This window comes from Gracilinanus agilis, chromosome 2, assembly GCF_016433145.1.
Source record: "Gracilinanus agilis isolate LMUSP501 chromosome 2, AgileGrace, whole genome shotgun sequence".
Lineage (NCBI taxonomy): Eukaryota > Metazoa > Chordata > Mammalia > Didelphimorphia > Didelphidae > Gracilinanus > Gracilinanus agilis.
In genome coordinates, this window is record NC_058131.1 from 551,963,409 (window position 1) to 551,991,091 (window position 27,683).

The following is a 27,683-nucleotide window of genomic DNA, read 5'->3' on the forward strand; positions in this document are numbered from 1 at the left end:
CTTTCTTTCTTTCTTTCTTTCTTTCTTTCTTTCTTTCTTTCTTTCTTTCTTTCTTTCTTTCTTTCTTTCTTTCTTTCTTTCTTTCTTTCTCTTCCTTCCTTCCTTCCTTCCTTCCTTTCCTCAAAGAAGATAAAGTGGTTTGTCCAAGGTCGCACAGCTCATATGTAGCTAAGGCTGGATTTGACCTCAAATCTTCCTGATTCCAGGCCCAGTGCTCTATCCACTGTGCCATCTACCTTCCTAAAGCTATATTTTTGCCATCAATTAGGACTGACTTTTCTCCAAGGAGTCCATTTTCTTTGTTTTTTGATGGAGGCAGAAGTTAAAAAATGAGAAAAACAGTTCCTGAAGACTTTTTTGTATTTATATTAGGAGGAACAATACCACAACCATCTCTAGCACTTCCCATTTTGTACTCTTTTCCTTAAGTCAATCAATTACCCAATCAATATTTATTAAATATCTACTACGTGCAAGGCACTATTCTCAGTACTGAGAATACTAAAGACAGTCCCTGAACTCAAGGAACTTACAATCTAATGGAGAGAGCACAAACAAGTGTATAGAAATAGGCTATGTATATAGGATAAATAGGAAGTAATTAACAGAAGGAAGGCACTAGAATTAAGGAAGGTTAGGAAAGGCTTCCTGTAGAAGATAAGATTTAGTTGGGACTTAAAGGAAGCTAGGGAAGCCAGTAGGCAGAGATGAGGAAGAGAGAACATTCTAGGCATAGGGGACAAGCCATGGAAAATGCCCTGAGATGAGAGATCTCTAGAGAGTCTTATTATTGGAAGAACAAGCAGGGATGTATCATTGGAAAGGTAGGAGGGAGCTAGATTATGAAGTCCTTCGAGCACCAAGCAGGGTATTTTGTATTTGGCCCTCAAGGTGATTGGGAACCACTAGAGTTAAATGAATAGGGATGTGGCATGGTTGGACTTCAAGAAAATCACTTTAGTGGCCAAATGGAGGATGGACTGGAGTGGAGAGAGACTTGAGGCAGGCTGACCCCTTTCAGGCTATTGCAATAGTCCAGGCATAAAGTGATGAGAGTCAGACCCAGAGGCGCAACAGTTCCTGAGGAGAGATTTGAAAGGTATTAAAAAGGTCAAATTGACAGACTCTGGCAACAGATTGGATGAGGGTGGGGGTTGGAGAGAAAGAGGAGCCCAGAATAACTCCTAGATGTCAGCCTGAGGGACTAGGAGGATGATGATGTCCTTTACAGTAATAGAGTCCTATCCTCTTTTCACTTGGCACCTCTCCTACCCCCCTTTCCACTTCAATCTCCTAAAACTCTCCTAAGAATTCCTCAACAGTTTTGAAATAACAAAATATAGAAGCCTGTTACTACCAAAAGTAAAGTTGTCTGTGTTTCCAATAAATTAAATATTGTGGTTTACCTGGGTTTAATATCCTCTGTTTCATGCATGCCATTCACAAGTCATGGTAAAGCCTTGTATTAGGGCCAGCTGGATTGTACCTGTTACAGTGCATTCAATATAATCTGGTTTGTGGCCCCTCTAACCCTTCCTACAAAGCAGGGTTGTTTTTTGAAACCCTTACCTTTCTTTTGTCTTGGAATGGATACTAAATATGTGTTCTAACACAAAAAGAGCAGTAAGGGTTAGGCAACTGGGGTTAAGTGACTTCTTGAACATCACACAGCTAGGAAGTATCTGAGGTCAGATTTGAACCCAGGTCTTCCCAACTGCAGGCCTGGCACTCTTATCTACTGTGCTACTGACCTGACCCTAGAACAGGTGATCTTCATCTATTTTTGTGTCACGGATTCCTTTGACAGTCTAGGGAAGCCTATGAACTACTTCTGGAAATAATGGTTTGTTGCCTATGTTCATACTTGAAGGAAATAGAAGTTAGTGAAAATAAGACTATGATTTTTTCCCATCCAAGTTCATGAACCTTGTGAAATCTTTCCATGAACCCTGAGATCTTTGGACCCCATATGAAGAACTCTTGTTTGTTATGTAGGATTTCTGCTAATTCCAAGTGCTGTCCTTCCTTTGTGAATACAAATGGACCAATATTGCTAGAATTTGTATGCATGCTTAAATACATTTACATGTAACTGTGTAGAAATGGGACTTTCTTGCTCTTAATTTTAGAATTCTTTTTTTAAAATTAAAGGGGTTTCTCTCCTTATAGAAAACTATATTCCACAACCTATACTCCCTACAAAAAGCTATAAACCCCTTGATCATTGGCTTTTTATCTTTTCACTTAAGAATGTCTTAAGAAACATTCTCTTGGCAGGGGTCAAGCAACTTAAAGATTAAATTAAAGAAAGATAAAGAAAACCCATTAGGATTCTTGAATCCTTACTGGTGGTTTATTCATCTGCGTGCCTCCATAGTTTATTTCACCCTATTATTTTGCTCTACCTTCCCAAACCACTGAGATCTTTCCCTGTCTTCAAAAATTATGGCTTCTTAGATAATGACCATCTTGGCACAAATAGAGGAGTCTTTTTGGCTCCTAGGTCTTGGGACTTTAGATAACACATTTCTGCACCCTCATATTAAGAGGCCTTGAGCAGAAATAAGAAAGATGAATTTACAATGCCCACTGTCCCATTAGACAATCACTGTCCTAAAATACCTGGAGACCAACAATTATAGGATGATTTTGGAATTTATCGAGCCCAATCCTCTCATTTTGCAAATGGGGAAACCGAGATAGTGAGTAGTAAAATGACTTGCCCAAGATTATACAGATAGTAAGTGCCCGAGATAGAATTTGAATTCAGACCCCCCAAGTTCAGCATGCTATTTACTGTTCCACACCTCAATAAACAACTATTTATTCATTGTATATCACATGCAAGGTACTGTGCTAGATGCTACGGATACATATACAATGAATGAAATAATTTTTATTTCCAAGAAATTTACATTTAAATAAGGAAGCCAACAGGTACATATATACCTGTTTAGAGTAAGGGAAGGGGGAGGGAAGAGAATACACATTTATATAGTACCTACTATATCCAGGCTCTGTGCTGAGATCTTTACAAATATTATCTTATTTGATCCTCACAACAACCCTGCAAGCTAGGTACTCTCATTATCCTCATTTTAGAGTCGAAGAAGTTGAAGCAAACAGATTAAGTGACTTGCCCAGGGTCCTACCAAATTGGAACTCAGGTCTTCCTGACTCCAGGTCCAGTGCTCTATCCTGTGCCATGTAGATGCTTCTTTATAATTACAAAAATATAGAAATTAAAGTAAATAAAGGGAATAATTACAAATATAACTGAGCTTTGCTGCATATGCCCATGTCAATTAAGACTGAGGCCCCCATGTTGGAGATAGCAGGTTCTTGTTTCTGGGAGAAGATATTCCAATTTCCCCTACCATCTGGGTGGCACCATCATCTATCCATCAGCGACCCAGTGCTTTAAAAGGACCAGACTGGGGCAGTCTAACTCTCTTTCCAGCAGCATCCAAGGGTCCTGTTCAAGTCGAGCTTGGGCGCCATGAATTTATTTGACATGTATGACTGACAGACACATGGTGCAAGGGAATGCATTCTGACTCCTTTCTTAGACTTGATAGTATCAGTTCCAAGGCAGAAGATCTATAAGGCTAGGCAACTGGGGTTAAGGGACTTCCCCAGAGTCACACAGCTAAGAAGTGTCTGTGGTCAGATTCGAACTCAGGATCTCTAATCTCTAGGCCTGGTTCTCAATCCAATGAGCCACGTGGTTGCCCACTCAAGTATACTCTTAATAAAACGTTGCAAATGAAATACCTTCTGTCCAACCCTGTGTTCCAAATTTTGGTTTTTAAAAATATCTCCCTTATTCTAGTAGACTGTAAGCTGTTGGATTCATCATTGTATCTTAGCACCTGGCACTATGCCTTATATGCAGTAGATTTTATTTTATTTTATATATGATTATTAAATTGAATTTGAGCTGATTCGATCTGTAATTTTTAGCAAGTACTCAGCCCTGTGCCAACTCTTTGGGAGATGCAAAAGTATATGATAGAGTCTGTTTGATAAAAGAGACAGGTATTTACGAAATAATTAAAAAGCAATATAAAAAGGGAAACTAGGCGGTTCACTGGAGCCAGGTCTACAGACAGGAGGTCCTAGGTTCAAATGAGAGAGATCTCAGATACTTCCTGGCTGTGTGACCCTGGGCAAGTCATTTAACCTCAACTGCCAGGCCCTTACCAGTCATCTGCCTTAAAACTGATACTTAGCCTCTATTCTAAGACAAAGAGTAAGGGTTAAAAAAAAAAAGGCAACGTAAAATACTAAGAGTTGAAGTGGTACAAGAGATTCAAATGAATTTTTAAAACTTTTATTAATCACTTTTGGGCTTTGGTGTTGCAAACATGGTAATGGAAGTTGCTGCCCTCAAGAGGTTCATATTTTCCGTGGAGTGGTTCAGGGGAATGCAACACGCACAGAGATGAGTAAATATAAGATAATATAAGAAGCAAGAAAATATTAAAAAAGTGGAAATAATAGTGAAGTCTAGGGGGAGGATCTGCCTCAGTTTTTTAAGAAAACGTAGGATTCTAAGAGGCTGATCTGAGGAGGGAATAACTAAGAAAAAAGAATCCCAAGACTGAAGACAGAGGGATCAGCAGAGGATAGAGAGCTCAGGAAAAGCTTCATAAAAATGGTGGAATTTGAGATGGGCCTTTCTTATAAAAATAGACTGGATTTAAATAAACACAGAACCAGAAGACCACACTAGGCAGGGGAATTCAATTCAGTTTAATTTAATTAAATTCAACTCAACAAAAAGCATCAGAGACCCAGATTCTCATTTGAAATTGGTTGGCTTGTAAAATAAAAAAAAGAGACTAGCTATATATAGCCATTTGAAAAAATGCCCTAAATCTTTACTGATTAGAGAAATGCAAATCAAAACAACTGAGATATCTTCTCATATCTATCAGAATGGCAAAAATAATAAAAGGGCAAAAAGGCAATGTTGGAGGGAATATGGAAAAATGGGGACACTAATACATTATTAATGGAACTGTGAATTAATCCAACCATTTGGGAAAGCAATCTGGAATTATCCCAAAGAGTTATAAAATTGTGTATAACCTTTGACCCAACAATACTATCCAAGGTGATTAGGGAAAAAGGATAAGAACCTATGTGTTCTAAAATATTTATAATATCTCCTTTTGTAGTGGTAAAGAATTGGAAATTGAGGGGATGCTCATCAACTGGGGAATGGCTAAACAAATTGTGGTATATGATTGCAATGGAATACTACTGTGTGGTAAGAAATGTGGCCAATTTTAGAAAAACGTGGAAAGACCTACATGAAATGATGAGGAGTGAAATGAGCAGAACCAAGAGAACATTGTATATAGCAATAGGAATATTGTTTGAAGAATAACTGTGTCTACCTCTAGAGAAAGAACTGATGATATAGAAAAATGCCTGTATGTGTGTATATATATATATGTATATATATACATATACATACATACATATATATTTGTCAAATAATTTCTACTTTAGTGTGGGAAGAGTAGGAAGACACTTGGAAAATTTAACATAACAAACAAATATTTGTTTTGTTTATTTTTAAAATTTTATTTTTATTGTCATGCAAAACACATTTCCATACTGGTCATTGTTGTAAGAGTAAAGTCATACATAACCAAAACCCCAAAATAAAACCATAAATACACTGATTTGAAAGACAACTCCAACAGTTCTTTCTCTGGAGGAGGATAACATTCCCCATCATAAGTCTTTCAGGATTGTCCCAGATCATTGTATTGCTGAGAGTAGCCAAGTTTTCACAGATAATCATTGTCCAATATTGCTGTTATTGTGTACAGTGTTCTCCCAGTTCTGCTTATTTTGCAGATCTTTCCAGTTTTTTCTGAAATAATCTTGCTTACTATTTTTTATAGCACAATAGTACTACCATGTACCACAATCTGTTTAGCCATTCCTCAGTTGAAGACAAATCTTTAAAAAAAAAAAGAGTCTATGGGCAGCTGGGTGGCTCAGTGGATTGAGAGCCAGACTTAGAAATGGGAGGTCCTGAGTTCAAATGTGACCTCAGATCCTTCCTACCTGTGTGACCCTGGGCGAGTCACTTAACCCCCATTGCCTAGCCTTTGCCACTCTTCTGCCTTAAAACCAATACATAATATTGATTCTAAGATGGAAGGTAAGGGTTTATAAAAAAAAAAAGAGTCTAACTTCTCTAAAGTGGAAAGTAGAATCAGATGGATAGGTTCTATATGTATGCCACTGCTAGATTGTGGAGGGACTTAAAAACAAGGCTGAGAATTTAAGACTTTATTTTGCTGTTACTGCTTACCCTCAACCTAATCTTAACACTGGGTCACCCTCAGCAATTGCTTTCTTTTAAAATTAAAAAAAAATTATTTATTTAAAAAACCCTCACCTTCTGTTTTAGAATCAATATTGTATATTGGTTCCAAGGCAGAAGGAATGGTAAGGGCTAGGCAATGGGGTTTAAGTGACTTGCCCAGGGTCACACAGTTAGGAAGTATCTGAAGCCAGTTTCGAACCCAGGACTTCCCATCTCTAGGCCTGGTTCTCAACCCACTGAGCCACCTATGTGCTTCTACCTGCCTTCTTTATTACTATGCCCACTGTGCTGAATGCTGCTAAAAAAATTGCAAAACCATGCTGAATGTATCAACTATAATTCTATGTTATATAATCTCGACTGGACCCTCACTGCTACATGGGGATCCAATCAAATTCTCTTATTATTCCCTAATGTTCTCTCTCTCTTATTCCCTCAGTGGCTGCTTTAACCTTTTCATTGTTGAAGTCTCCTATACTAGTGAGGTCAGACTGAAATAGAAATGGTGATATTAAATGATACATAAGAATCCATGGAGATCAAATATTAATTTAGTTTTAAAATGTAATATTATATGTATATTTTTATTGTATTATTTATTTCATTAAATATTTCTGAATTACATTTTAATCTGGCTCTAGCCATACTCTGGAGTATTGCCAGGACTCATGTGTCAGCCGGCACCATTTAACATCTGAGTCTTATATTATGCCTTCCTACCCCTCTTCATTTCTTCAGTAGATATTACTCCTTCTCCTTGCCATAAAATAGAAGCCATGTTTTGTATATTTTCTTATTTCCCATATTCTAGATCTTAAAACTCTTTCTACATCTTCATCTGGGCTAAGCATATGCATACTACTTTGTAGACAAAAAACATGGGATTAAATTCTAAATTACTAGCTATGTGATCAATGGCAAATTCCTATACTTCTTATAGGTTAGCATTATTTGTATAAAACACTTTAAAGTTTGTAGACAACTAGGTGACACAGTGGGTAGAGTGCTGGTCCTACAGTCAAGATAGACAAGAGTTCAAATTCTTTTCCATACACTGAATGACCCTGGGCAGGTTGCTTAACCTCTCTGTCTCGGTTTTCTTAGCTGTAAAATGAGAATTGATTAAACTTGATGGCTTTTAAGTCTTTTGCAGCTCTAAACTATGATCCTATGATTGCTAGGTACCTGTCATGTAATCCTCCTTCCCCACCTCTATTTTGGCTCTGGAAAGTGCCATCCCCACAATCATGGTGCTCTATAAGTCAGTACCCGCTCAAAACCAGAGGTCCTGAGCCCCCAACTGATTTTCTTACTTTTATGAGTCATCGTAGATCCCACTGGATCTTCTTCCATGGCTCCCAATTGCTGGCAAATGTCTAGATCCTGCTTCTCTCATGCCTACAATTGAAATCTTCTAAGGCCAAAATCCTTTCTCCTTCTATTTCCACACTGTCCTCTCTACCCAGCTCAATCAATTTCCTGCCTCCAGAGTCTACATCCTTTTTTGCTCTCCTGTTCCATTGTACTTTCTGGTAATCCTGCTTCATCATTAATAGAGTCCCACTTCATACGGGATTGTTTTATTTCTCACTCTTTCCATATTCATGTTCATAAGGAATAATGCTTCTTGGAGAGATGTTGCAGCCCAAGCCACACTCTCTGGTACCGGATGCTCCTTCTTTCCTCTCCCCAGATACACTGGACCAGACATGAGAATAAGCATGTTCCTTGTTCCTCACTGCTACTGTTGACCAGTTCCTTTGTCACATCATTTGGAAACCCTTCTTCCTTGAGGTTTACTTTATCCAACTATCTTACCCCATTCAGATCCTTTCCACTGTCTGAGAATTAGCATGGTAGAGTGGGTAGAACACTGGACTTGAAATCTGGAGGAGCTGGTATAAGTGGAGCAATATCCTAACCCCCACCCCTCAGGCAAATTAGACTACTTTTTCCTTAAAAGGCATTGAAAGCATCCTTGTGTCTTGGTTGGATCAGAGAACTAAAGGTTCAGGCTGTTAACCTCATTTCCTGATTGCCTGTGTGCCAGGCAAACACAAGGAGATTGGGTGGGGAGAATGGGTGGAGGTCAGGAAGAGTATTCTCATAGTTGTTTGGTGGATCATGATGGGTAACTCAGGAACTTTGCTCAACTCAATCAACTTGAGGTTGACCCACTCACTGCCTAACCTTGCTGAATATTTCTTCTCCTATTATGTCCAAGTAAATCTCCTTTCATTACTTGTTATTGAATTTAATGTTAATTTGTTATTGAATGACAGTATGAGCATTTCATTTTGTTCCAATATCAAATCTAAATTAGTAAAGGACTGGTCTGAGTCAGGCACAGCCCAGAATACTTGGATTCAAATTCTGATTTTCAAGTTAGACACTTAATAATTGTATTCAATCATTTTTCAGTCATATTCAACTCTCTGTGACTCCCTTTTGGGGTTTTCTTGGCAAAGATACTGTAGTAATTTGCCATTTTCTTCTCTAGCTCATGTTTTACAGATGAGGAAACTAAGGCAAACAGGATAAAGTGACTTACCCAGGATCACACACAGCTAGTGAGTATTTAAGGCTAAATTTGAACTCAAGTCTTTCTGACTCCAGGCCCTGTGTCTTATCCACTGCAATACTTAGCTGTCCTCAATAACTAATAACTATGATCCTAAGCAAATCAATTAACTTTGCTCATTTGTGAAATGAAGGAGTTGGCTTTGATAACTTCTAAGGTCTCTTACAGATCTAAATTTTGTTGAGGCTTAATGGATAGAACATCAGAGTTGGAGTCAGGAAGTCTTGGATTCAAATCCTACCCCAGAGACCAAGTACCTAACTTTGGACAAGTTATTTAATCCCTCTAGCCAGTTTCCTCATCTGCAAAACGAGGGAGTTGGATCGACTGAATGATCTCTGCAGTTCCTTTTAGCTCAAAATCTTTGATTCTATGACTATCTACTGCTCTATGTTATTCCCCTCCATCAAGAATTCAGAACCTGATTTAGTTTTCCTTTTCACATCATATCTTACCCTCCCTCATTTTTGGCAACTCCAAAACACATCTTGATATCTCCTTAAAAGATCGTGGTCTCCAAACTCATTAACCAAGTTCATTAAACAAATCCATCAATTTCAGCCACCATAAGAATGGTCATAGTGGGGGCAGCTGGGTGGCTCAGTGGATTGAGAGTCAGGCCTAGAGATGGGAGGTCCTGAGTTCAAATCTAACCTCTGACACTTTCTATTGTTAGTAATTATAGATCCATGTGCCAGAATAGTGTAGATTAATTTTGAATCTGGTTCCCCTCCCCCATCTGCCAAATCATATGGTGTACTATGGGGAGAAAAATATAGCTAATATGACCCTGGGCAAGTCACTTAACCCCCACTGCCTACTCTTACCACTCTTCTGCCTTAGAACCAATACACAGTACTGATTCTAAGATGGAAGGTGAGGGTTTAAAAAAAAAAAGAATGGTCATAGTCTGGATATTGCCATTACCTAAAACTGCTACCTCATTGACCTTCTCTCCTATCTCAACCTCCTATTTTTCCTTTTTTTCCATTTTTCACTGTCTCCCTTCTTAGACATATACTTCACTGTCACCACGACCTCTTGATTGACAATCCAACTTTGGTGTTCTCCTAGTTCTACTAGCAGAGAGGATAAAGATCACTATGTCCTTTACTTTCAGGGCATTTGAAGGGAACATAAACTCCCAGCAGGCAAGAAAAGCAATGTGAAAGGATAGGAAGTTGGTTCCAATTTGGGGAAATAATTAAAGACAGTTTTCAATTTATTTTTATTTTGTAATGAAAACATATGAGACCACAGAATACTGATTGCCTATTTTCTACAGATGTAGGAGGAGAGGACAAAGAATGAGAAAGAAAAATCCCAGATGTGGGGTAGAGCATAGTAAATCAGAGATTTTCCTTTTGTTAGTAATTATAGAGCCATGTGCCAGAATAGCGTAGATTAATTTTGAATCTGGTTAGTAGTTCTTCCCCTCCCCCATCTGCCAAATCATATTGGGGAGAAAAATACAGATGGGTTTATGTCAGAAAGAGCTTTGTGAGAGCCCTGGGCTGGTAGGAAAATTATATATTTCACCCCTTTGGTGGTTAATCCATGTAACCTGCAGCTCAAAGCCAATTTGTAAAAGACTATCCTCATTGGTCTTTTGTATTTGATATTGTGCTTGCAGAAGGAGTGGAACTTGGTGTTCTGGCTTCCATCTTTGAGAGAGAAGACATTTATTTCCATATTGGCTTCGAGGAGCGATCCCAGAAATAAGAGAAAGACTGGGAAGAAGTCAACATGTAGAGAGAAGAGATAGCACTTCGTGCAATCATATCCCTATGTTTAGTTTGCTGCACTAGAGACTTCTGGAAATTTCTCCTTGGTTGAGATATGGGACTATCTTGTTTCATCTGAAATATTTCAATTCCAGTGGGAGAGATAAATAGATATATCTAGTTTTCTTCACCCACTCTTCTCCAAGGAAAACTGTGATTACTGCCAAATGGGGAAGCAAGTGAAGCTTCTCCTGCTCTCTTTAGAGAAAGATATATATTTATTTGACCCTTTAAATATCGGTAGTCTTTTATTTCAGTGACATCTCCTTGAAGAGAGTCTGGAACTGCAAATATTCTCTCTTGACACTAGAAGCCAGAAGACCAAGATCTCTCTTCTCTCGAGCGCTACACATCTAATATAGGTGTAGAGAATTGAGTAATCAGCTTCCACCAAGGAGGAAAGTCTTATAGAAATGAACCCTGAGCCTAGGATTATATAATAAAACCCTATTTTGCCTTCCTGTAGCCTTAAAACACATGACACACCAAGTAATGTGGACTTCATTTACTATTACAGTGCTCAAGGGTCTCTCTCTCTTGGGTTACCTACCAAATACACAGCATATATCCATGTCACATATTTCTTTTTTTTTTTTTTAAACCCTTGTACTTCGGTGTATTGTCTCCTAGGTGGAAGATTGGTAAGGGTGGGCAATGGGGGTCAAGTGACTTGCCCAGGGTCACACAGCTGGGAAGTGGCTGAGGCCGGGTTTGAACCTAGGACCTCCTGTCTCTAGGCCTGACTCTCACTCCACTGAGCTACCCTGCTGCCCCCTCACATATTTCTTTGATGATACCTTTTGTTCTGACTCTTCTGCATAATTTATTATGTCTCCCAGTCCATTCATACCCACTGTGTACCCCTCTATTGCTCTATTAGGGGTACTATTAAAAAAAACCCCTCACCTTTCATCTTAGAGTCAATACTGTGTATTGAGTTTCAAGGCAGAAGAGCAGTAAGGGTTAGGCAATGGGGGTTAAGTGACTTGCCCACAGTCACACAGCTAGAAAGTGTCTGAGGCCAGATTTGAATCCAGGACCTCCTGTCTCTAGGCCTGACTCTCCATCTACTGAGTCACCCAGCTACCCAAGGGGTACTATTTCTAATTCTTCACAGACTATGGTGTTCTACAACTTGCAACTATTCACCAATACTGGGAAAACATTGGTATTAAAAAGACAGATCTTTGTTTCAGGGAAATGTATAGAGTCATTAAAGGAGTTTTGTAATTTTTCAAAGGCCAACCCAATCTGGAATAATATCTCACATTTACATAGCACTCTGAAGTCTAGCATGTCCTTTCCTCCTAACAAAAGGAGATAGCGTTAAATACCATTTTCCCCATTTTACAGAGGAGGAGCCTGAGGCACAGAGAGACTGCCTTGTGGTCTAAATTAGTTTAATTAAGACTAATTTGCTGGCTCATAACACAGCTTGTCAGTTTTAGAGCCAGGACGGAAACTTATATTTTCTGACTCCAAGTTCAATGCTCTTTCCACAACACCATGATATTTCTCTGAACAAATGAATATTTTATGATGAGAAGAAATACATGCATAGCTAGTGTATATATGTATAGCTAATGAGCGTAGGGTCATAGATTTTGAGCTGAAAGAGACATATTAATGGGGACATTCTGCCTGTACTCACATAGAACCAAATTCTAATATATATATTGACAACTTGTGCATGTTGAAAAGAGATTTAGCCTCTTGCCATTTATAGATATAGGATTCAAAAGAACCATAATTGCTAATCTTCCTGTAATGAGATTATGTGCATATACCTCTAATGGCATGTAATGTGTATTTATGTATGTGCCAACAAAACAAGCATGACCCTGTCTGTTTATTTTCAATCTCTCTCATCCTGTGTCTGGCACAGAACACAGAGATTCCATGCTATATCCCACAGACAGAAATGTGAGTCGCAGAGACTAGTACTTAGGGTACCTGCCCATCACATTATTATGTGGAAAGACTGATCCTTTTGGCTATTAGGACTCTGTTCCATGCTGCATGAATGTATCACCGAAATAATGTAATAATTGATATTTATGATAAAAATGGAAACTTTGCACATTCTTATAAATATTCTCTCATTTGATACTCACAACTCTGTGACCTAAGTGCTGTATATAGTTATCTCCTTATGAGGAAACTGAGATTTAGACAGCTTAAATGAGGGCTTAGAACCATACAAGTATTGAGCATCTCAGAGGGGATTTGAACCTGGGTCTTTCTGACTGCATGTCTAGCTCCCTATTGACTAGTCCATCCTGCCTCTTGAAAGGCTATTTCATTATTTTACAGAATCGTGCATTGTATGCAAGATGAAGAATTTAGCCTCTACCCATATGAAATAGATGATGTCAAAATTTTTAAAAATTTAGATCAATCTTAAATGTATATTTTATAATATAGTGTTGAGAGCAATAGAGAGAAACACGGTCTGTTAGCATAATCTATGGATCCCATCAGAAACAACATAGTTTGCAAAGTCTACACTGATGTGACCTCAAAATCAGGTCATAGAATGGATGGCCTATCCCAAAAACCTTTGACCCCTCTCTATGGCTCCTTTCATTATTAAAAACATATTAATTTAGTTTTTAGGATAGCCTCAAATTTTATAAAAAGCCTAGGTACTGCATAGTAAACCAGCAGTTAAAGAGTTAACAGTTTTTCTCTCCAAGACAAAAAGGCAGAAATTAAGCTGTCAGGCTATGAGTCCTCTTTCAGACAGTCAAGGTCAAAGCTAGATAGCTAAACATTTTGCCAGGTGCATTCATCCCAATGAAGGTAAAGACCCATTCATAAGGATATCTTTAAAATGTAATAACTTTTCCCAGAAATAGCTGGTAGATAATAATGAGGCTCATTCCCAACCTTGAATCTTGTTCTATTCTGGGCTTAATCTGTATGAGGTAACTTTTACCTTGAGTAACAAACTATAACTTTATTGTGCTTTGTAAAACCATATACTAATCATGACGTAATTCTGTAACTTTGGCTTGACTGCGCAGCTGCAAAACCCCCTTAGGCTTTGTGAGAAATGATTCTTTTGGAAATGATATAAATAAAGAAGGCTCAGAGGTGGTTCTTCAGAGTAGCTATGGGCTAACCACTAGTCTGGCTGTTTTCTGTTTCTGTTCTTTTCAATCCAATACCATTAAACTCCACTCAAAACCCCTGGTAATAAAGAGCTGGACCTCTATAATATAGAATGTAGGAAACTTTACAGAGTCATGACTCAACCATTACATATTGGTTTTTCTACAATTTTATTGAATTTATCAATATTGATTAGAAGTACAGTAGGTATTTGATTGTTAAATTCACTGAAATATCTTCACTTCCATATTAGAAACTGGAGACATTTGTCAGGACTAAAACCTAGGAAAAGGAAAGACTCAGGAATTTTCACTACTAGTCAAATCTCAGATAAAGTAGAGCTATTCTACAATGCCATCTCTATTCCCCAAACCCCACCTCACCCCTCAATTCCTTCCATTTCTTTTCTTTAAAAAAATAGCTCTAGGGGCAGACTGGGAGAGTATGGTTATTATAAAAGGTTATTATAAAAGTATGGTTATTATAAAATATACTTATGTATTTAAAATTTATATATTATATAAAAAAGGTTATTAAAAAAAACTCAGGGCCCCTGAAAGGGTGAAGGTGGTCCCAAAAGTATTTAAACCTTGACAGTGACTGTTGTTTGTTCCTCCTGCTTCTGGAGAGCTTTGGTCAATTGGTCAAAGATTAATCAAAAGAATAATGGGGAAATAGTTGGGGTCATGATTCTGATAAGGAACTTGAAGCATCAGGAGGGGCAGAGTCAAGGTGCTCTCGAATACCTCTCATGTGTATTATCCCTCTAATCCTTAAAGGTTCCTTCCTAACTCTCTCCCCATTGTCATGATTTTTGAGCTCTACCTTGGTCACATTCTGGCTATAGCTAGTGAAAAACCAGTGAAAACACCAAGGGGAATGAGAATGGGAATCATATCTACACAGACCCAAACTGAATGTGAACATTCACTTCATTATGAATTTCATAAGGATCATGAAGCCTGTGTGGGGCAGGTGGTATCCTTAATGGGGAATAGAAACTAATTTCAGAGACAGAGTCTGAGTACATTTTTTGAGATTTCCTAAAGAGGATCTGTGTAATTATAACTGATGTCTAATCCTGATTTTACTGGCTGTCTTCTTTGATCTCTTAATTTTAAGTCAAACCCCATTTCCTCTCCTTGTGTGGTTGCATTTATTAAGTTTCCCTGTCACTTCATTTCCACTATGTTTTGTTAAGTCATCAAAGCAGCAGACCTGACCCCAAGTTCTCAGAGAGGCACTGGAATATGGTTCTTTCTTCCTCTTCCTCAGGATTCAAGGACCTAGATTAAAAGCTGTCCCCATTTGGTTCCTTAGATCAGGGAATTAAATAATCCAAATCCTCTATTGTATCATTTGGGTTCAGGTAACTACAGGGAATCCAATGACCATGCGAAAGAAGTGGGGTGGGGTTCCCTCAGTAAAAGCAAAAACAAGACTGAAGGCTTTGATAAGGAAGGGGCTCAAAATGGTAGAATATGGTTAGAGCAGGAATTTCAGAATCACATGTCCAACCCAAAGTTCCCAAGTGTCTAGATGCTTTTTCCAAGTCCAAGGGAAAGAGTCTGAAGATTTTAAAGAAGGGAGAGAAGGGAGACACCCAGCTGGAAAATGTAGGTACAGTAGGAAAACGGGTGGATATTCACCTCATGAAATCTAACCACCAATGCCGCTTTTGACACTTTTTCCCCCTCAAGGTACTTTTGTAATGATGATGTAGTTTGGTAATCATATATCTCAATGTATTTTTATAATCATATATTTTACTTGTTGACTTTTTAGTCAATTAGTTGACTTTTTAGTCAATTAGTTGACTAAAAGAATTAAAGTTGAATAAAAGAATTAATTGACAAGAAGAATTAAAAATTTCTACAAGATTGTAAGACTTCAAGACAAGGTTATCCTTTTGTAGCAATACGAGACTGGATGTGTAATGCAATTCCTTTTAGCTACACTCAAGGACCACTTTTACATAAACTCTCACCTCTCTCTTATTTGCCACCTTATTAAGGTTCAAAGGGGTTCAAAGGCAGGCTAGTGGGTATGCTCTAGAATATTCTCAGAAAATTACCAAAATTTCAGAAAGTTTCTAAGTGGTTTGCTCCTATCTCAAAGTAAAATTGGGGAAATTTCTTCTTTCATAGATTGACTAATTTCCCCTATCTCATTCCCAAATCACAAACTTATGGACCTCAACAAAAAAAAATCAATGAAAAAAATCAGATAATTTATTATCCACACAAAGTAGTATTAAAATACAGATATAATCCCAACCATAATAGATTCTCCCATGGAGGCTCTAGATACTATTATTTTATCTTTAAGAAGTAATGGAATCTTGAAGTTAGGGAACTAGGAGAATTTATTTCCTGAGAGAAATGAATTTAACCATTATCTTGCCAGGAACCATGAAGACAATTCTTGAGAAGAGACTTTAATTGGTATCCTAAAGGGAAGTGAATGATAGGATTGCGTTTCCAGAATATAAAAGTCAACAGTTGTAATGAACAATTTGGGTGTGATTTTTCTCATGGGTGATACATTAGATATGGTTAGTTAGTTAGTTATTGCCTTAACAAGAGTTCATAAGTCTTTCAAAGATTTTTAAAATAACATTATTGTCCTTGTAGAAATTGTTCTCCTAGTTCTGTTTACTATGCATTGGTTCTTACTCCACAAGGCTCTTGGAAGTCATCTCTTATTTCATCTATAAGTGCAATAATATCTCATTACAATATATATCACAATTTGTTCAACCATTCTCCAGTAGTCTAAGGGGTGATCTAAGGCATAACCAACACCCTTAAATTTCCTGTCAGGATCAGGAAATTTATTTTGCTTGTGATTATCCCCTCTCCACTTGCTTCCTTTTTAAAGTCTGAGATATTTTTATACCAAACTATTTGAAAGTGATCTTGCATTCAACCTACTTTTGCTCATTTGAAATATAACTGAAGTTCACCTGATACATTTTCACCCACTCTTTCCTCCATCTTCTTCTCAAGTACTCCAATTATGAGAAATAGTAAGTTCTTGCTTTTTCCTGTTAATACAAACCAATTCCTTCTTTTATCTTCTTTTTCCCCTCCTCTCAAACTCTCAGAACAGAACCTCTTTTTAAAATTTATCCCTCTCAGGACCCTTTAAAGACATCAAGGTTCTGAAGGGACCCTTATTCCTTCTTTCTCCATTAGAATACTAGCTCTTCATCATTTTAAAGTTCTTTTTAGTTACTCAAGTAAATTTACCTTTCTAGGTTCCTCTTAATTCCTTTGTTTGTATTTCAATGTTCCTACTCAACTCTATTTTTTTTTAAACCTTACCTTATGTCTTAGAATAGATACTAAGTATTGCTTCCAAAGCAGAAGATAGGTAAGGACTAGGCAATTGGGGTTAAGTGACTTGCCCAAGGTTGTATAGCTAGCAAGTGTCAGAGGTCAAATTTGAACTCAGGACCTTCTATCTCCAGACCTGGATCTCAATCCATTGAGATACCTAACTACCCTCAGCTCTGGACTTTTAATCAGAAATGCTCAAAAGTCCCTCTGTTCAACTAAATGTTCATCCCCCCCCTCGAGTTATATTCCCCATTGTAGTTATATTATTCTTGGGTGTATGCTTTTATAATATATGCATATATTTGCCTTTTAGAATATTATGTTCCTGGGTTTCCCCTTATTTTTAGTAGAAACTGCCAAGTCTTGTTTGATCTTGAAAGTTGTTCTTTGGTACTTGAATTATTTCTTTCCAGATGTTTGCAATATTTTTTTCCTTTAACATTGGAGCTCTGGATTTTGACTATGATATTTCTGGAACTTTTATGGGCTTTTTTTCATGGGGCAATCAATGTAATCTAACTTTACCTTACTTTTTGAATCTAAAAGATCTGGGCAATTTCATTAGTTATTTATTGAAATTTAGTATTCGACCTCTTTAATCTACTTCTCATGTCAATTTTTTATCAGATATTTTAATCTTCTTTTTTGATATTTTAATTCTGCTACCTCATGTAATTATTGTTTTTTGTTCAGTTTATCCGATTCTAAGTAGTCCATTTTTCAGGTAAGGTTTATTATGCTCTCTTCTAAACTGCCTATTCTTCCTTTTCCTCAAAAGCTTTACTTTCATTATTTGTCTCTTGCTTTATTTGTTCCTGGTATTCATGTAATACTTGTGGGAAGCCCATTTTTCCTTTGAATCTCTGAAGATGTTATGGAGTTAGATCTGCAACGATTTTTGACACTGGTCAGTATTTTCTTTGATTATTCATCTCATCAGTGTTAATTTCCGAATTGGGGCTTTGTGCCAGACTCTGTTTCCAGTTAAGTGGGGTGGTAGGTCTTGCCTGATTTCATCCTGGGTATCCCAGATTTTTGTGCTGATCTTTCTCTCATTTACCATCTCCCCTTCCCAGATCTTTGAATTTAAGAATACTTGTGACAAATAAATAAATAGATAAATAAATAATAGGCAGGCAAATGCTAAATAGATAAATAAATAAATAAAGGCATCCAGTGTGTGACCATCCTCAAGCAAGGCATTTATTTTTCCCCTACCTCTTGACAGGCAGAATAGATACTTCCCGTTTCCAATAGGGATTGGACAAATATGTGTGCCCAAGACTTTTCCATTCATGGCAAAACCTTTTCAGTAGATAGTCTGTGGAGTTGACTCAGGGACTCAGGATACCTCCATTATTCTGTCATGCTATAGTATGAACTCCACAGGTATTTGGCTTCAGGTTCTAGTCTTGCGTCCAAGTGGCCACATTCCTACTTCTCAATCCCCAGCACTAACAGGTGCATTTGCTTAATATGCATCTCTGCCCCTGGTAGTACCAGGAAGGCTGCCAGGCCATCAAAGCCTGGGCCAGGTAGCTGAGAGGACAAGGAGCTGGCTCTGTGAAGCACACCATCCTTTTATTGTCCTTCTCCCCCATATTCGACCCATCCCTTGCTCTCTACTGTCTTTGGCCATGAATATCCCTGGGGCTTTGTGAATGGAGCTGGGATGAACCTGAAAACCACATTAGTAATAACAATAATCATCATAATAAAGGCTCACACTTTCATATTCATTTAAGCTTTATAAAGGAGCATATCAGGTGCCCGCTACTTTTAAAATGAGGTTCGAGATTTCCTGACATTTCATAACTGAAAGTCTAACAGCTTGGCATAGAAATACCAGATAGTTATCTTCCACGGAGTATTACATAATAGGAACCATTTGGAGTATTTTCAAACCTATATTTCAAAGTTAGTGCTAGTCTGATGATGGTTGGTCAATAAAGGGGAAAGTGGTATGTATTCTGATTTCCAGAGTATGTCAGAGCCATAAGAGACTTTTGACCTCATATTTTCTAATTGCCTTATTTTTTAGATATAATATAGAGCTCAGGACTTCCCAAGTCAGTTCCGGAATTTAAAAAAATCAATCTTTTTGTTTCATTATGCTGTCCTCCAGAGTTTACTTTGATAAATCTCTGAGTATGAAGAGGTGATTATATGTAATTTTTAAATGATATAGGAAATAGGAGCATTGACTCTTATAAAAAACACTCAAGGTAGCCTTGGGAAATATATTAGAATAAAAGTAGTTTAAGTAATATGTATTTTGGGGACAAGTTGTTAGAAAAAATAAGAAGTGGGTAAATACTAAAAAATGAAAGAACACACAAGCCTAACACTTTTAACTTTTTTTTAAAAATATATTTTATTTTATTTTAAAATATTTTTTAAATTTTTATTTAGAATATTTTCCCATGGTTACATGAATCATGTTCTTTCCCTCTCCCCCAAACCTGACCCCCTCACCCCCAGTAGCCTACACACAATTCTACTAGGTTTTACATGTATCATTGATCAAGACCTATTTCCATATTATTGATAGTTGCACTAAGGTGATTGTTTAGCATCTACATCCCCAATAGTATCCCCATCAGACCATGTGTTCAAGCAGTTGTTTTGCTTCTGTGTTTCTACTCCCACAGTTCTTTCTCTGAATGTGGCTAGTTTTCTTTATCATAAGTCCCTCAGAATTGTCCTGGATCATTGCATTGTTGCTAGTACAGAAGTCTGCTATGTTCGATTTTACCACAGTGTATCCGTCTCTGTGTACAATGTTCTTTTGGCTCTGCTACTTTCATTCTGCATCAATTCCTGGAGGTTGTTTCAGTTCACATGAAATTCCTCCAGTTCTTTATTCCTTTGAGCACAATAGTATTTCATCACCAACAGATACCACAATTTATTCAGCCATTCCCCAATTGAAGGGCATTCCCTCATTTTCCAGTTTTTTGCCACCACAAAAAGTGCAGCTATAAATATTTTTGTACAAGTCTGTTTATCTATGATTTCTTTGGGGTACAAACCCAGCAGTGGTATGGCTGGATCAAAGGGCAGGCAGTCTTTTAGAGCTCTTTGGGCATAGTTTCAAATTGCCATCCAGAATAGTTGGATCAGTTCACAGCTCCACCAGCAATGCATTAATGTCCCAATTTTGCCACATCCCCTCCAGCATTCATTACTCTCCCCTTCTTTCATTTTAGCCAATCTGCTAGGTGTGAGGTGATACCTCAGAGTTGTTTTCATTTGCATTTCTCTAATTATTAGAGATTTAGAGCACTTTTTCATGTGCTTATTGGTAGTTTTGATTTCTTTATCTGAAAATTTCCTATTCATGTTTCTTGCCCATTTATCAATTGGGGAATGATTTGATTTTTTTGTACAATTGATTTAGTTCCTTATAAATTTGAGTAATTAGACCTTTGTCAGAGTTTTTGTTATAAAGATTTTTTCCCAATTTGTTGCTTCCCTTCTAATTTTGGTGGCATTGGTTTTATTTGTACAAAACCTTTTTAATTGAATGTAATCAAAATTATTTATCATACATTTTGTAAGTTTTTCTAACTCTTGCTTGGTCTTAAAATCTTTCCTTTCCCAAAGATCTGACAAATATATTATTCAGTGTTCACCTTATTTGCTTATAGTTTCCTTCTTTATATTCAAGTCATTCACCCATTCTGAGTTTATCTTGTTGTAGGGTGTGAGATGTTGATCTAGGTCCAATCTCCCCCAAATTGTTTTCCAATTTTCCCAGCAGTTTTTGTCAAATAGTGGGTTTTTGTCCCAAAGGCTGGGCTCTTTGGGTTTTTCATATACTGTCTTGCTGACATCACTTACCTCAAGTCTATTCTACTGATCCTCCCTTCTGTCTTTTTGCCAGTACCATATTGTTTTGATGACCACTGCTTTATAGTATAGTTTAAAATCTGGTACTGCTAGGCCTCCTTCCTTCACATATTTTTTTCATTATTTCCCTTGATATTCTTGATCTTTTGTTCTTCCAAATGAACGTTGCTATAGTTTTTTCTAATTCAGTAAAATAGTTTTTTGGTAGATTGATAGGTATGGCACTAAATAAATAGATTAATTTGGGTAGGATGGTCATTTTTATTATGTTAGCTCATCCTACTCATGAGCAATCAATGTTTTTCCAATTATTTAGATCTAATTTTAATTGTGTGGAAAGTGTTTCGTAGTCGTGTTCGTATAATTCCTGTGTTTGTTTTGGTAGATAGATTCCTAAGTATTTTATATTGTCTAGAGTGATTTTAAATGGTGTTTCTCTTTCTACCTCTTGCTGCTGTGATGTGTTGGAAATATATAGAAATGCTGATGATTTATGTGCATTTATTATGTATCCTGCAACTTTGTAAAAGTTGTTGATTACTTCCACGAGCTTTTTAGTTGATTCTCTAGGATTTTTTAAGTAGACCATTATATCATCTGCAAAGAGTGATAGCTTAGTCTCCTCATTGCCCATTTTAATACCTTTAATTTCTTTTTCTTCTCTAATTCCTACTGCTAGTGTTTCTAGTACAATGTTAAATAACAGAGGTGATAATGGGTATCCTTGTTTCATGCCTGATCTTATTGGGAAGGCTTCTAATTTATTCCCATTGCATATGATGCTTGTTGATGGTTTTAGATATATACTGTTTATTATTTTTAGGAAAGGCCCTTCTATTCCTAGTAACATTTTAACTTTAAATGGGATTGGAGTAAAAAAAATGTCAACAGAATGAAAGAGAGTCGCATATTAGATTAAAAAAAAAACAAATTGCTACAATCTGTTGTAGGTAAGAATCACATCAAAAGGAAGACAGAATCAAAATGAGAATCTGAAACAAAATTTGCTATGCATCAAATGCATTAAAAAAAAAAAGGCATCGCTGTAGCACAATAGATAGAGTACCAGGCCTGGAGTTATTAGGACCTGGGTTCAGATTTGGCCCCAAACACTTCCTAGCTGTGTGACCCTGGGCAAGTCATATAACTCCAATTGCCTCACCCTTACTGTTCTTCTGCCTTGGAACCGATACAAGACAGAAGGTAAGGGTTAAAAAAAATGTTCGTTGATTGAATGATCTTTTACATGACTTCTTTTTCTCAACATATCCTCTTTTCTCTCATTCCTCTGAGAAATCCTTTATAATAAAGAATAAAAGAGATGACGAAATAGTTGAACAAAATTAACCAGAATGTTGAAAAAGGCTTGCTCTCTATACAGTGTTTTGAATCATTAATGACCCAAGGGTATGAAGAAATAAAAAATGTTTTCAAAACTTCTCTTTGAGGACAAGCTTATACATTCATCAATTATAATTTTGTAGCATTTAGCTTAAATTTTTTTTGATGATTCTTTTCCATTTATGCTATTGTAGTCATCACACATCCTGCCCACTTCCCTTTGGACCAGCTCATATAAGTCTTCTGTGCTTCACTGTATTCATCATATTCATAATTTCTTATATCATAATTGTACTTCATTACATTTATGTACCCAACCCATGCAGCCATTTCCCAATCAATGTACATGTTCTTTTGCTTCCATTTCTTTACCACCACAAAGAAAGCTACTTGATATATTTGGTGTATATAGCTTCTTCCCTTTTGCCATTGATTTTCTTGGAAGTACATCCGTAGCAATGAAGTCATGGGTAAAAGGGTATGGACATTTCTGTTACTTTCTTCATATCATTTCAGATTGCTACTAGACAACATATGCAATGCTCTAATTCTTGTGTGCTTTGGAGGTTCTTCTTTCCAGAATGTTTGTTGGACCAATTTGCAGGTCCTCCAACAATGCATTTAGTGTGCCCAACTTTCCACAATTTTTCCAAAATGGAATGTTCCTATTTTTTGTCATCTTTTCCAATTTGCTGAGTGTGAAGAGCAAGACTTTTTAAAAAATTCTTTCAGCCACAGGATGGTACTGGTGGTGGTAAGCTTTTCTGAGAAGCACACTATTAAAGAAATTCTCCTTTCTCAGGATGGATCAAAGCCCCAATCCCAAACTTGGTAACATGCAAATCATGAGCTAACTGGCAGGCTGGAAACTACTATTTCTCTCAAATACACTTCAGTGGGCTGCGCTCAGGGAAAGAAACAAGAAAGAAGAAGAAATCCAGGGGCTCACGATCCCTTTTGGGCTTCTGCGTATTTCTTCTTCAAACTGTCATTTCCTGTGGGCAGGAGTGAGGACTGGAAAAGAGAGGAAGAGCCCCCTCTCTTCCTCTTGCTAGAAGACCAAAGGACAGGAAGAAAGGGACAGGGTCCAGAAGACAAGAGAGAGAGTGCCTTCATATCCTCATAAGCATCCATCCTCCTGACCCATTTGCCAGCCAATCTTCATTGAAATTAGGTGGTACAATGGATAGAGCACCAGCTCTGGAGTCAGGAAGACTCATCTTTCTGAGTTCAAATCTGACTTTAGACACTTCTTACTGTGTGACTTCATCCTGTTTGCCACAGTTTCTTCATCTGTAAAATGAGTTGGAAAAGGAGATGGCAAACCACTCCAGTATCTTCACCAAGAAAATCCAAAATGGGTCTACAAACAGTCAGACATGACTGGAATAACTCAACAATTACAAATCAAGGGGCTGGGTGGCTTAGTGGATAGAGATCCAGACCTACAGATGGGAGGATCTGGGTTCAAATCTGGTCTCAAACACTTCCTAGTTGTGATTCTGGGCAAGTCATTTAACCTCAATTGCCTATTTCTCACTGCTCTTCTGCCTTGGAACCAATACTTAGTATTTATTCTAAGACAGAATATAAGGGTTTGGAAAAACAAACAAACAAACCCAAACAAGTCAGTGGGTACCAATCAGGAATTCCCTCTGGTATCCAAGTAAGATTCATTGAATTGCCCAAGTTTACACAGCTAATAAGTGACTGAGCAAGAATTCAAAATGAAGTCTTCTAAATCCAAATACAGTGCTCTACACCAGAGCTGCATTGAAATGGTTTGGCTCTGTCTATTGTGCTTCAGGCTTCCAAATACCTTATCTTAGTATCTCACAAAGCAGATAATAATTGTCATTGATTTCCTAACATGAAACTTCCCTAAGCACTGGGCTGTATAAGATTCCCCTTAGCCCTAACTTGTTCTCCCATCTATCGAGGTTGAGGGGCGATTTGTTTCTTTTTTCTTTTTTCCCCCATGTTATTTATTTATTTAAATTTATTAGAATATTTTTCCATGGTTACAAGATTCATGTTCTTTCCCTCCCCTCTTGTTTCTTTTCTCTTGTTTCTTTCTATGAGCAGTCAATAAAAAGGAATTCCAGCATTGGCCATGTCTAAAAAATTTATGTCTGCTTAGTGATGACTAACATTATTCATTATTGCTCTTCTATAACTATTATTGTTCACTGCATTGATCAGAGTTATAAAATATGTTTACTTTCCTTTTTTAAAATCCATACCTTCTGTTTCGGAACCAATTGGTTCCAAGACAAAAGAGCAGTAAGGCTTAGACAAGTGGGGGTTAAGTGACTTGTCCAGGATTACAGATGACCTACCCAGCATACACAGATATTTTTTTTAATATAAGTTATTCCAGGAGTCTTAGCAAGCTATTAAAAATTGATCTATTGGGGGCAGCTGGGTGGCTCAGTGGACTGAGAGTCGGGACTAGAGTGGACTAGAGACGGGAGGTCCTAGGTTCAAATCTAGCCTTAGACACTTTCTAGCTGTGTGACCCTGGGCAAGCCACTTAATGCTCATTGTCTAGCCCTTTCTGCTCTTCCCCCTTAGAACCAATACACAGTATTAATTCTAAGAAGGAAGGTAAGGGTTTTAAAAAAAATTGATCTGGTAAAGCTTAGAACCTGGAGGCTTTTGGGTTATTTAGTATGAACTCTGACATCCATTGGTTGGTCTCTGTTCTCTACTGGACACATTTTCACCATGGCACATGTTTTGGAAGCCCTTGATCCTGCGTACTTTTTGTATTGGAAAAGCAGGAGATGGGTTTTCTGTTTTTTTGCTGCCTCTTTGAGCGAGCGAGGGGTTGCGGGTGAGCAACAATAGCTCTCTGCCTTTCCCAGGTGGTATGCTGTGCCATTCACATTCAGTCACAGCCCATCCACGTTCTGTCTCTTGGGGCTGTTTACCACTACCCGGTCCCCATCTCAGGCCAAATGCAGTTCAGTGTCAAAGCCAAATCTGTTCAGAAAGGGAAGGAGTCATCGCTTTACAGCCACCTAGCAGCCCCCTCCCTTAGTTTTAGTTGCAATGGCAACCTGTATTACTTATCAGCAGATTTGAATTTTCCTGGGATCCGTCTCATTTATGCCTTAAAATTCTATCATCTAATAGCTAATGGGGTTTATAAAGTGCTTAACATAACACTATTTAATTGGATTTTTTCAACAACCCTGTGTGCCAGGTGTTATTATTTCCAGTTTACAAATAGGGAAACTGAGGCTGAGAGAGGTTGAGGGACTTTCCCAGAGTGAAACAACCAGTAAATGTCTGAGATAGGGTTTGGACTTCCTGACTTCAAGTTCAATAGCACCTACCATTCCAAATGAGATCATTATAAAGAGCTCGGCATCATATCCTCCTGCAGAATGGGCTGATGAGAACGATTTGTTCCAGGGGCCAAGAAGGCGGCCCCAGAAGGGGCTGTGGAATGCTTAGAGCTGGGTCAGACATCCACAGCGACTGCTCACTCATCTGGTAGGTATGAACAACGGGAATATGGGAAAGAGATCAGCAGGCACGAGAGGATTTCAGGAAGTGCTTTGGGTGGAAGGCCATCGTTGGGTCATGAAGTACAGCTAGAACTTGAATGAATTGGGAAAGTAGAGCATTCTGAGCACCCCCAGAGGCTGGGAGTATGATCTATGGACAAGAGAAGAACCTGTGCTGACTAAAATGGAAGGGGAGAGGAAACCCTGGAAAAGTAAGGAGGACTCTGAGAATGTTGGATGTCATCCTGTAGGGAATGAAGAGCCGTGAAGGGTATTTTAAAAGTCAAATATTTTTGAGATTGTTATAGTCTGATAACTCCCAGGAAGGCCAGGTTCTGAGTCAGGCTAATAAATAATTTCCTCATAACAGATTTTCAAACAGTCCTCTATTTAATAATGTTTCCAATCAATGATCCCTGTTTACAGAAAGTTCAATGAAGTGGCACAGTAATAAAAATAGACTGCATTAATATAGTTCTTTGTAATTCACAAAGTGATTTCATATTCATAAATTTTCTCATTTGATCCTCCAAACAACCCTGAGGCCTCCTTGCCCTGGAATATCCCTGCACTCTACTCATTTTGTAATATTCTGTCTCCTTATTTTTTAAACCTTCCACCTTAGAAGCAATACTATGTATTAGTTCCAAGGCAGAAGAGTGGTAAGGGCTAGGCAATGGAGGTTAAGTGACTTGCCCAAGGCCAAACAACTAGGAAATGTCTGAGGTCAGATTTGAATTCAGGACCTCCCATCTCTAGGGCTGACTCTCAATCCACTGAGCTACCCAGCTGCCCTCTGGAATATTCTTTTATCAAGAATATTCCTCTACTATGCTTATGATAAAGGCAGTGGGTTATTATTACTCTCATTCCCATTTTACCAATAGAGAAACTGAGGACCAGAGAGGTTTAAATGACTTACCTAAAGCCACAGAGATAATCAGCAGCAGAGCCAGGACTTCAGACTCCCAATTCAAGATTCTCCAAGATGAATACATCAGTCTTAATTTCTGGAGTTGTATCATAGACTCATTGGCTGGATAGTGAAACCTATGTATCCCTTTCTGAAATAATATTTTTAATGCATAAGATAAAATACAAAAATGAATTGGAAATTGAATAATATGATTCTCCAAAATAAGTTAGTGAAAGAACAAATCATAGAAACAATTAATAATTTCATTGAAGACAATGACAATGATGAGACTTCTTACCAAAGCCTATGGGATGCAGCCAAAGCAGTACTAAGGGGAAAATTTATTACATTGAGTGCATGTATTAACAAATTAGGGAGGGCAGAGGTTAATGAATTGGGCATGCAACTTAAAAAACTAGAAAGTGAACAAGTTAAAAATCCCCAGATGAAAACTAAATTGGAAAAACTAAAAATCAAAGGAGAAATTAATAAAATTGAAAGTAAAAAGAACTATTGAATTAATAAATAAGACTAGAAGCTGGTACTTTGAAAAAACAGATAAAATAGACAAAGTACTGGTAAATCTAATAAAAAAGGAAAGAAAACCAAATTAACAGTGTCAAAGATAAAAAGGGAAACCTCGCCTTTTATGAAGAGGATATTAAGGCAATCATTAAAAACTATTTTGCCCAATTATATGGCAATAAATATAGCAATTTAGGTGATATGGATGAATATTTACAAAAATATAAATTGCCTAGATTAACAGCAGAAGAAATAGAATACTTAAATAATCCAATATCAGAAAAAGAAATTGAACAAGCCATCAAAGAACTCCCTAAGAAAAAATTGCCAGGGCCTGATGGATTCACAAGTGAATTCTATCA

General features: G+C 37.5%; 1 pseudogene; it reads left to right on the plus strand.

Moving 5' to 3' along the window:
- Window positions 1–27,683, plus strand: part of LOC123234114 — a 125,661-nt pseudogene that overhangs the window by 62,433 nt on the left and 35,545 nt on the right.